Below are 10,438 nucleotides of genomic sequence, written 5' to 3'. Positions count from 1 at the left end.
CTGTCCTTAAAAGCCTTGAAACCTGGCCTTGACTCAGCCAACCGATGGATGAAGATCCTTTCAGATGTCTGTTTCCAGAATAAGGCGGTTTCTTCCATATTGAATATTTGATCTGGCAAGTAAATTTCCTCCATTATCAGCTTATCTAGAGTTTCCAAAAATTCTTCAGCTGTCTTCAGGTCAGTACTCACAGACTCACCGCTCACTTTCTTTCATATTATGTAATGAATGAATAACAGTTTTTAGAATTGGATAGAGCTAGCAGGAAATTCAATATCATAGTCAAGTCCAGCCTTTTCTTTCAACATCACTAACAGACTTTTTGCTTTGGCTGTGATTGACATGGTGCTGAGAGGGGTATGCCTCTGTGTCTTCATTAGAAGTTTCTCCATGTGTGACACAGGTCTTTCTCAAATTTTCATTAGTCTCATTGCCCTCAATGAAGCAGATCCTTTAACAACTTCCATCACTTTGTTCTTGTTCTTCGAGGCTGTAGCTGTGGTGGAAGGGGACTTGCCTGACTGGGGAGCAATAGCCATCACTGATTTTCCATCTTCGTAGTCCTTAATCAGTTTTAATTTTGTTTCCAGGTTAATCATTTGGCCTCTTACTGGCAACATTAGAAGCGGGTTTTATATGATTAAGGACCATGCCGAACAAAACAACACTAGATGAAATCGAGCGCAAGAGAAAATGATGCAATCAAGAGAAATGGTAAATGCAAGGCTGCAGCCCACATAACATAAGTAGAGTACACTCAAAAATAATGATAAAAGTGTAGTAAAGTCTACAGCCATGCCACCCTGAACAAGCCCGATCCCGTCTGATCTTGGAAGCTAAGCAGGGTTGGGCCTGGTTAGTAGTTGAATAGGAGACCACCCAGGAAGACCAGGTGCTGCAGGCATAAAAAATAAAAAATGAAAAATAAAGGGGATTGTAAGCTGACAAGGTCCTTGCAATCTGTGAGGTCAACCAAGGGTTGCCTCGCCTAAAAAGAAAAAAAAGGTATATTAAATATATAAACCAGTAATAGACATTTATTATCACTATCAAGTGCTGTACGTAATTGTATGTGTTATATTTTTATATGACTGGCCCAGTAGGTTGGTTTACACCAGCATCACCAAAGGCACATGAGTAGCGTGTCTTTCTTTTACAATGTTTTACAATGCAGATGTTACAACAGCTGCAACTAGGCAATAGTAATTTCTCAGCTCCATGATAACCTGAGACCTCTGTTGCTGACTGAAACATTGTCATTATGCAGCTCATGTCTGTATTTGAATAGTTTTAAATAGCTAATTTAATTTGAGTAGCTTATGACTCTTCTTATGCCTTGATGATTTATCCATTCCATGGGCTTTAAAAATACACCTAATGGAAGATATAGTAATCTTGATTGTTCATGTTCTCTACAGAGGCAAATTTTAAAGGTACTATTTCCAGTATAACTTATACTGTTATAATTATTCTATATTTTTTTCAAGGACCGTCTAAATAGCAGCAGTTGTATTCTCTTATGGTGGGTTTTATCTAGATGGAAGGGGGACTAATAGGCAAAAGAGGAAGAAGTAAATTCAAAATGGAAATACAAAATACTTATTTATAACCCAAGGAAGAAACATTAGATTGTCCTGATTGAATACACACCTTACGGGAAAGATCTAAGAGCTGTGCCATTTGTTGAGATCTTTGAACTTTCTCACACAATAAATAAAAACAGCTGCTTTCAAAGATGGAGTTTGTGAGGCACCGACACTCTTACCAGTTCAGTCCTTTGGCTGTAACCATAGGAAGTGCCTTGGGCCATCGTAAGTGAGAAGAAATGGACCCGAAGGATACTGGGGCTGGATACTGGCGTCAGAATAAAGGAAGACAGATCCTCAGTAGCCATCTCGTAGCAAGATGGAATGAAACCGGTTTTCTGTCTCTGTATTCCTCAGCTCAAGATAACTTCCAAGAAGGGAACAATGAAAATACATTCCCTTCTGCTGGGCAGAGGGCTTACACCTTCAGTGACAGCCCCTCAAGGCCTTGTGCAGGGATTGAGTATCTCTTGCATTATTTCTTGCAACACAATTCTAGAAAAGAAATTGATCAGATGAAATATTTACATATTTTTAAACATTTGGTTCATATTGCCAAATTGCCTTCGGCGCAGTTATTCTGTGTTACACTCCCACTGGAAGTGTACGAGAAGCCTATTTTCCTATGTATTCACCAGCCATAGGTATACTTCTTTTGAGTCTTCACCAATCTCATGGATGAGAAGAGACATTTCATTGTGCTTCAATTAGTAATTTTTTTAACCAATGAATATGAATATTTTAAAATGTTTATTGACCAGTTCTGATTCTTATAAATTGTTCATATTCTTTATCTATTTCTCTGTAAGAGCGTTGATAATTTTCATACTGATTTTTAACTAATCTATATGTTAAGGACATTATTAACACTATGGTATGTATTACAAAATTTCATAAATGTTATTTTTTATATTTAAATTATAAAAATTTATAATCAAGTATATAAAGCATTTTTGTTATTTTTTACCTTGGTAATATGCTTAGAAAGGCCTTTGACTGTAGATCATATAATATCCAACTATATTTTTCTAATAACTTCTTTAAATCCTTTTTAAATAGTTTTATTGAGAGATAATTACAATCTATAAAATCCACCCATTTAAAGTGTAATATACAATGGTTTTTAGTGTATTAATGCAGTTGTATAATCACCGTCATTATCTACTTTTAGAATATTTTCATCATTCCAAAATGATTACATTTAAATCCGTGATTCATTTTGAGTTAATTTTTATATATGGTGTTAGGTAGGGGTCCAACTTTGTTCTTTTGCTTATGATTATCCAGTTGTCTGAGCACCATTTATTGAAAAACACTATTCTTTTTCCATTATATTATCTTGAAATTCTCATCAATTGACTCTAAATGTAATGGTTTATTTCTAGACTTTCAATTCTATTTCATTGATCTATATGTCTATCTTTATGTCGGTACCCACTCTCTCGATAGCTGTATATTTATAGGAAGTTTGGAAATCAGAAAGTGTGAGTTCACCAGCTCTGTCCTTCTTTTGCGAGATAGTTGGTTATTATGAATCCCTTGTATTTCCATGTGAATCTTAGGACCAGCTTACCAGTTTCTGCAAAAAAAGGCAGCTGGAATTCTGACAGCGATTACATTGAATCTATAGATCAATTTGAGGATATTGCCATCTTAACAGTATTACATCTTCAGACCCAAGAATATGGGAAGTTTTTCTATTAATTTAGATCTTTAAAAAGGAACCCTATTTTATGAGAAATGTCACCTTCCTTGTCACTCCTGGCCCACTTCCAACTTCCAGTGGAGGAGTAGAACTATAAGAAATATGAAGCAATCTTGAGTAGCCACGTGTAGACTGTGCTGTGGGAGAGAAGCAGTGATTCGAATCAGATATGACAGTAAGTTTCGAACTGGAGTGGACTAAGGAGTAATCACTAAAAGGGACTGGAACAGGATAGAATCTTCCTCTGATGTTTTTAAGGGTCTGGCAAGGAAGATTCGACATAGAATGGTTGAAGCATCATTGGAAAAGATAAATAAATACTTTCTACCTTTATAATTTAGTGGGTTAAGACTTCGATAAACCTGTTTGCATAAAGCCGATTAAGAGAAAAGCTCTGTTCTCAAGGAACTCATCATCTTGCATGTACTGTACCACATCTGTTACACGGACAGTGCCCCCTCTAGTGTGGTGTAGACATGCACTGCACAATTGAATCCAGTGGCTGATCCTAGGGGAGAATTTTGTAAAGTTTTACATCATGTCTTTATGGCATATGCTGATGCACCCTTTTATCTTGTTCTTTTCCTCATCTTGTAAGTTTTTCTTCTATGTAAGATTTTAAGTTCTTTGAAAGTGAGGACAATGTAGGATACATAGTGTTTGTTTATTATTTGTAGACTTGGATTAGATAGAGCCGAATAGAAAGATGTTATAAATAGTGTTTTTATCTTAAACTTTGCCCAAATTTTACACTCATTATGTCATCTAATTTCATCTAATTTTACTGCCCTCCAAATTACATCTATTGGCACATAGTTTTGTGTAAGTAATAGAATATTAATTGAAAGAAGCACACACTTACTGGTACATCGGAGTGACAAAAAAATAAATGATGTGATGAGCACTTAATTCACTTTATCAAAAGGTGCTGCCTCAAGAAGGACACTATTGTACTCCTTGTGAAACGAAATTAACACAGGCATCTGTTTTTGTAAATACACTTCCATAAGTACATTTGAGGCTGTTGGCTTCTTTCAGAGATAGCAAATTGCTCATTTGTTCCATTAATGTTAATACACACAACTTAATGCACACATTTTATCAGACAGGAAATGAAAGAAACTGAAGTAACAGAACACAGCTGGCTTAAGGTAATTATTTCTTACGTGTGTACTTTTCCCTAAACCCTGTCCTAATCCCTACCCAGAACTCCTTCGATGGCAGTCTTGCTTTTTATTGAAGTTTTTTAACTTCAAAATAATTTCTGATTACATTTTTTCTGTGATTATGATTTTCAAAAAAGTTTGAGTTACTGGATATTGTTATTTTTTTAAAGTTTGATTTCCTGTTGGTTCTTTTTCTAACCACCCCAAAAAAGACACCAGACTTACTATCCTTAATGATTTTACTCCTTAAGTACTGGTTTTTCTCCATTTTCAAAGCAGTTTCAGCTACCTGTTATTTTTCTTATCCTGCAGCCATTAATATCCTTTTACCTCCTTAAGACATTCACAACTCCACCCTGCCTCTTACCTGAGTTATTTTGTGCTCTGAATTCTCTGTCCTTTCGCCTCTCACCTCTGCCAGTCCTGTGGTGTTCTTTATCTTCTTGTGGGTGTATGTGTGGTAAGTACACAATGATTTATAACCTACATGAGCAAAAGGGACGTCGGGGTGTATGTGTGTACAATACCTAACAGGGCTCACAACTAACTCGAAGTGAAGTAGACGAGGGACTAGTTTTATAGGCAGACATCGGCATCAGATACTTTAATACGGAGTATGCTTTAAAAAAACAAATTTATTAACATATAACCTACATGCCGTAATATTCACCCTTTAAAAGTGTCCAATTCATGATGTCACTACTACCAATTTCAGAACATTTCATCATCTCAAAAAGACTATTAGCAACTCTCCCTCCCACCAGCCTTGGGTAATCACTAACCTATTGTTTTGTTTTTTTCTTTTTTACTTTATAGATGTACCTGTTCTGGATATTTCATATAAATGCATCACGCAATAGTTGATCTTTTGTGTCTGGCAGAACCCTAGATATTGACAGTGAGAAGGTGAAAAAGAATTTTCTGCGTTGGGAAGGGAGAATGCTTTCCCTCTCTCCCACCTTCACAACAAGCTGATCTCTACTCTCCAGACATTGTACCTTCGAGGACAGCTCTACAATACTTGAGAAGAAGGGCTTTGTGTGACTGGTACCAATTTCCCCTCTCAAAGCTGAGCTGAAAGTAAACACGCCAGCCTGTTCGCGGAAAGCTTTAGCTCAGCGCGACCATGGCTTGCCCAGCAACATTCTTTCGGAGGCGTGGTGTCCTCCCTATAAAATATGGAGGCCAGATTAGATGACTTCCAAGGCCTCTTCAACCATAACATCGTTATATTAATCCTTTAACTAAAAGACAGATTCAGAATTGGAGTGACACCTGCTGTAAGATGAAAACATAAAAGGAGCAGGTCCCAGGTGAGAGGGCACTCTGCTCTCTTCCCCTCACCATCACCCCTGCTCGAAACAGGGAAGCGGGAAGCGGGAAGAGTCCCTCCTACAGATGTGGGAAGTAGAACTTCTGGAGCCTTTTGTTTTTACATTGTGTCATAGTGAGACAGGTAACATTTATTTCCAAGGTTAGTGTTCACTGAAACAAAGCTAAGTCGTAACTTTGAACATGACTCCAGTAGAATAATAAACTGCCCATGGAAGTTTTCCTCTGGTCAACTAAGCAATTTAAAACAGGCAGAGGCACTTAAATACCTTTGCTAGAGGCTTTTAAAAGCTAAATATAGAAATATCAGAGTAAAGAAATGTGTCAAAGAAGTAGCACTCAGGGCTTGGCTGTAAGTCATGGGAATAAGGTTTCTGTTTTTTTAAGCAGAGTAGAGTCTGTACATGCTTGTGTCTGACTTCAAAGCAATCCTCCCCAAAGGGAATACCAGCTTAAAACATTTCAGCAATGCTGGAATTGTCTTCAGAGGCAGGGAATATGATCTTTGATGTCCTAGGAAGAGTTCAACCTTAAATCTTCGAGGGTGGGATTGATCTGTGAAACCAATCACAAATGAAACCAGAGCCTTGAGTAGTGAATAAGGAGGATAAGCAAGAGAAATAGCACCGCTCTGGGTTTCTAAATGGCGTGTGACCTCACTGACAATTTTTTGGCTTTACTCTGTAAACTCTCTAATTTGGGGGCGGTGGAGTAGAGCCACATTGCCTACCTTTCTGCTGATAGATTGGTCTCCATTGGTGGTTCTGTTGGTATCAGTGTCAGGCTGTGGCAGGACACACGAGGCACACTTGAAGGCCAAAAACGTGCAAGAGAAGAGGGTTTAGGAGGGCCTTTTGCAGGGGTCTGGGTGGGACCGAGGAAGCAATGGGGCAGGACAAAGCCTGGCTCTAAAGATGCCTGTGGTGCGCACTGTTCTGAGCAGCGTTCCTCTATTCCAAGTCGTGAGGGAGCAGACATGTTCCACGGGAGAGTAAAAGTGTCTCTTTGTGGAGCTCATTTCTCCCCAGATGTTTGTTCCTTAGTCTCTATGTGCTGCATTGTATCAAGTCAATGTCTAAAAATGAATCAAGTTATTCCTGTCAGAGGAAAAAAAATGTACTTTTTAATAAATGGTTCTGAAACAACTAGAAAGGCACTCAAAAAAAGATGAAAATGAATCCAAACCTCACGTTGAAATAAACTTCAAGTGGATCAGAGACCTGAATATAAACCACAAAGCCAAAGAAGCATTGCACAGATAAATTACTTAATAACCTGGAAGTGAGGAGAGCCCCTCAAAATCCAATAACAGGAAAAAGTTTGATAAATTTTACTACCTAAAAATAAACAGTCAAAATGAAACATCATATACAAGCCAAAAACACAGATGTCAAACTGAGAACGTTTGCAAGATGTTTCACAGATGAGGGCAAACATACAAAGAAAGCTCTTGAAGTAGAGGAGCCCCCAAACTGGATAGAAATATGGACAAGTCGCAAACAGAGAGATGTGAGAACAGAGAAGAAACACAAGTCGCACCTTACACACATGAAACGATGCTTACTTTTCCTTAGAATAAGAGAAATGCAAATTTAAGCTCCTCTGAGTCTAAAAGTTTGATAATATATTCTACTAAGAGTGGAAGTGCGAAATAGGACAAACCTTGTGGAATGGGATTTAACAACATTTAGCAAAATTACATACCTATTAATCTTTGACCCGGGAATCCCACTTTTAGGAATCCACCCTGAAAGTACCTCTCCATAAATTTTACATAAGCGTGTGAAACACAGCCCTGTTCGTAATAGTGGAAGATTAGGAGCAACCTAAAAGTCCCCCCACAGGAGAGGGCAAATACACCTCAGGACCTACACGAACCGGAAAACTGGCAGTCGTAGAAAGACAAAGTCGAATGTCTGTAAACTGAAATATACTTCTAGATTAAAAAAAGCGAGTCGATAGCAGTACATACAGTATGCAGAGTATTTCATGTTTAAAAAGAAAGGCGTAAGAACGTATTTAGGTATTTGCTTCTATTTTCAAAAAGAAGCCATGAAAATGGTGGCCTGAGGAGGCAGGGGAATGAAGTGAAGGAAGAGGGTTGGAAGCGAGACTTCTGCGAGTTTGATTACTTTTCATACAGTTTTTACTCTGGGATCATGTAAATGTTTTTTTTTATGTATTCCAAAAATTAAAATAAAAAGAAAAAAGAAATTCCTAAAATGGAAAACAAATTGGGACAAACGGGCCTAACTTTATTTCAAATGTGGCAACGTAGCTATGCGGAGAACAGAATTATTTTAGTACTCCGATTATACACTCTTTGTGGGATTTGATCTAAGGAGAAATGAATAGAAAAGGAAATTTAAACTATTTGTTAATATAGTATTATAATGTTGAACCAGGAGAAAACAAATACACGATTCTAAATGAGAAGAAAAATATTATACTATTTATAAACCAAGATTTTCAGTATTAGAGAAAAGGGATGCAAAAACATATATTAAATCAAAGAAATTACAATAAGACACTGTGAGGTTAAATTTGAATTGAGACTATCCATATGAACTCATCTTTCAAAACTGCGCCTTTTCAGAGGAGGAGACAAAAAATGGCGTAGATGACAGAGGTTCCGTTTATCCCTCTGGCAACGAAATCAAAGCTATGACAAAAACAAGGACCGGCAGCAAAGAAAAATTTCCTGGGATCTCGATGAACAAGCCATACAACTATGGAAGAATCCAAGAAAGCACCCTGCAATGGCAGAAGGTAGGACGGGGCGAGGTTGTGGGGCGACCCCGTCCTGAGCCACTGAGCGAGACAGAGGCTGGGGCAGTGGCAGTGGCAGATGCCTCTTAACTCCGTGACCGCGAGTGGATTTTCATGGTGACAGACCTGCTCGCTCTGATCGCCAGTGCCCATTCGGCTGCGCACCGGGGGCACCAGGGACTTACAGAGAGCCATCGTCCGAGTAAGGGCCTAAGTGAGACTTGCTCTAGTCAGAAGTGCCGGCGGATCCATTGTTCCCTGTTGAGCCCTCCCCCCTCCCAGCGTGCGGACACAGCACTGTGATGTCATCAAACTGGATAACAGAGCTCTGTCCAGAGGATTCCCTGCAACCCTGCCTCCCCCAACCCAGGCCCCACCCAAGCCACATCCAACTGTATCCTCGGCGACTCAGTTGTGTCTTGCTGAGCAGCACCTAGCCTCACACTGGAGGCAGCTGGCCTTGCTTTCTGATGTGGCCTTTTGAAGCAACTATAAGCACAGCATCTGTGGATTGCTAGCTGAATCTTGACTGGTGGCCTTGGAGGGGTAGAGGCTTGGGCTAAGTTTGACCAGCCGCTGAACCCCTCTCAGGACTGTGCCACTGGACACCTACTTCACAAATCCGCACTAACAAGACTGGGAGCTTTGCTTAGAACATAGAAACAGACATGGAAAGGCAACCAAAATGGGAAGACAAAGAAGCAGAAACCACATGAGAGAAGAGGACAGAGATCCAGATATAATGGAGTCAAGTAATTAACAGACGCAGAGTTCAAAACACTGGTTATAAAGATGCTCAATTAACTTTTGGGAAAGGTAGAGAACTCCAACAAAGAGATAAAAATGGAGATGGAGATTATAAGAGGGAACCAGTCTGTTTACTCACGTAACTGGAGAATTAAACAGTCAACAGGGACCATCTATCAAAAGCGTTGGAATATAAAAGTTGTCTGAATGAACTGGGCTGTCATCCTAACAGGCTCAAGGTACTGACAGGTCAGATTCCACTTTCTGGAAAATCAGAATTATCTATACTTCCATCACACACTGATTCCTCAGCTTATTTATTTTTTTGTACAGTATTAAGTAAGATCTATGTCTTAAACATTAGTGCCAGGAATGTACCACAAATACTTAGAAAGGTGTGTGGATGTGAATGCTCTGGTATGTGAGGGAGAACTGGCCGAGTCGTTTGATCCCTGGGCCTACCGCACTGCTTTAAAACGTCAGCTTCCTTGACCCTCCCTTCAAAAGGTGAAGCCTAATTCCCCTCCCTTTGACTGTCGGCTGGACTTAGTGACTTGCTTCTAAGGAGTAGAACAAAGCAGGAGTGATGGTGTGGAACTTCGGAGATTAGGCGATTAAAAGGCCTTACGGTTTCCAGCTTGCTTTCTCTTTCTGATTCTTCCCTCTGCTGGCCACCAGCTGCCACGTCAGCAGGACATGTCCATAGTCCTATGAAGAGATCCACGTGTGAGGAAAGGAGGCCTCCTGCCAATAGCCATGTGAGAGAGCCACCTTGGAAGCTCATCCTGCAGTCTGAGCCAGGCCTTCAGACGACTGCAGCCCTCGCTGACATCTTGACTGCAACCTCAGGAGAGACCCTGAGCCAGAACCTCCCAGGTAAGTCACTTCCACATTCCTGGCCCTCAGGAACTGTATGAGATGATAAATATCTTTTGTTTTAAGTTGCAGTGTCTGGCGGTAATTCGTTAAACAGCAATAGGTGCTATGTGCACCCGATGGTCTACACACCCCTCGATGGTATTGTTATGTAGCTGCTTGTGCTGTGAAGAGCTGTCTCACCCTGCAGGGGCTGTACAGCTGTGGCCCAGTGCACTCTGGGAATCAGGGCCTTGACCATGGATTCATGCCGAGTG

The 10,438-nt window shown here is 39.8% G+C and overlaps 1 pseudogene; it reads left to right on the top strand.

Annotated features, from left to right (window-relative positions):
• Positions 1-785: 785 nt before the first annotated feature.
• Positions 786-904, top strand: LOC118602375 (annotated as a pseudogene).
• The last annotated feature ends 9,534 nt before the right edge of the window (positions 905-10,438 follow it).

Source organism: Rousettus aegyptiacus, unplaced genomic scaffold (assembly GCF_014176215.1).
Source record: "Rousettus aegyptiacus isolate mRouAeg1 unplaced genomic scaffold, mRouAeg1.p scaffold_m13_p_4, whole genome shotgun sequence".
Taxonomy (NCBI): Eukaryota; Metazoa; Chordata; class Mammalia; order Chiroptera; family Pteropodidae; genus Rousettus; species Rousettus aegyptiacus.
This window is presented reverse-complemented; position numbering and strand designations above follow the sequence as displayed.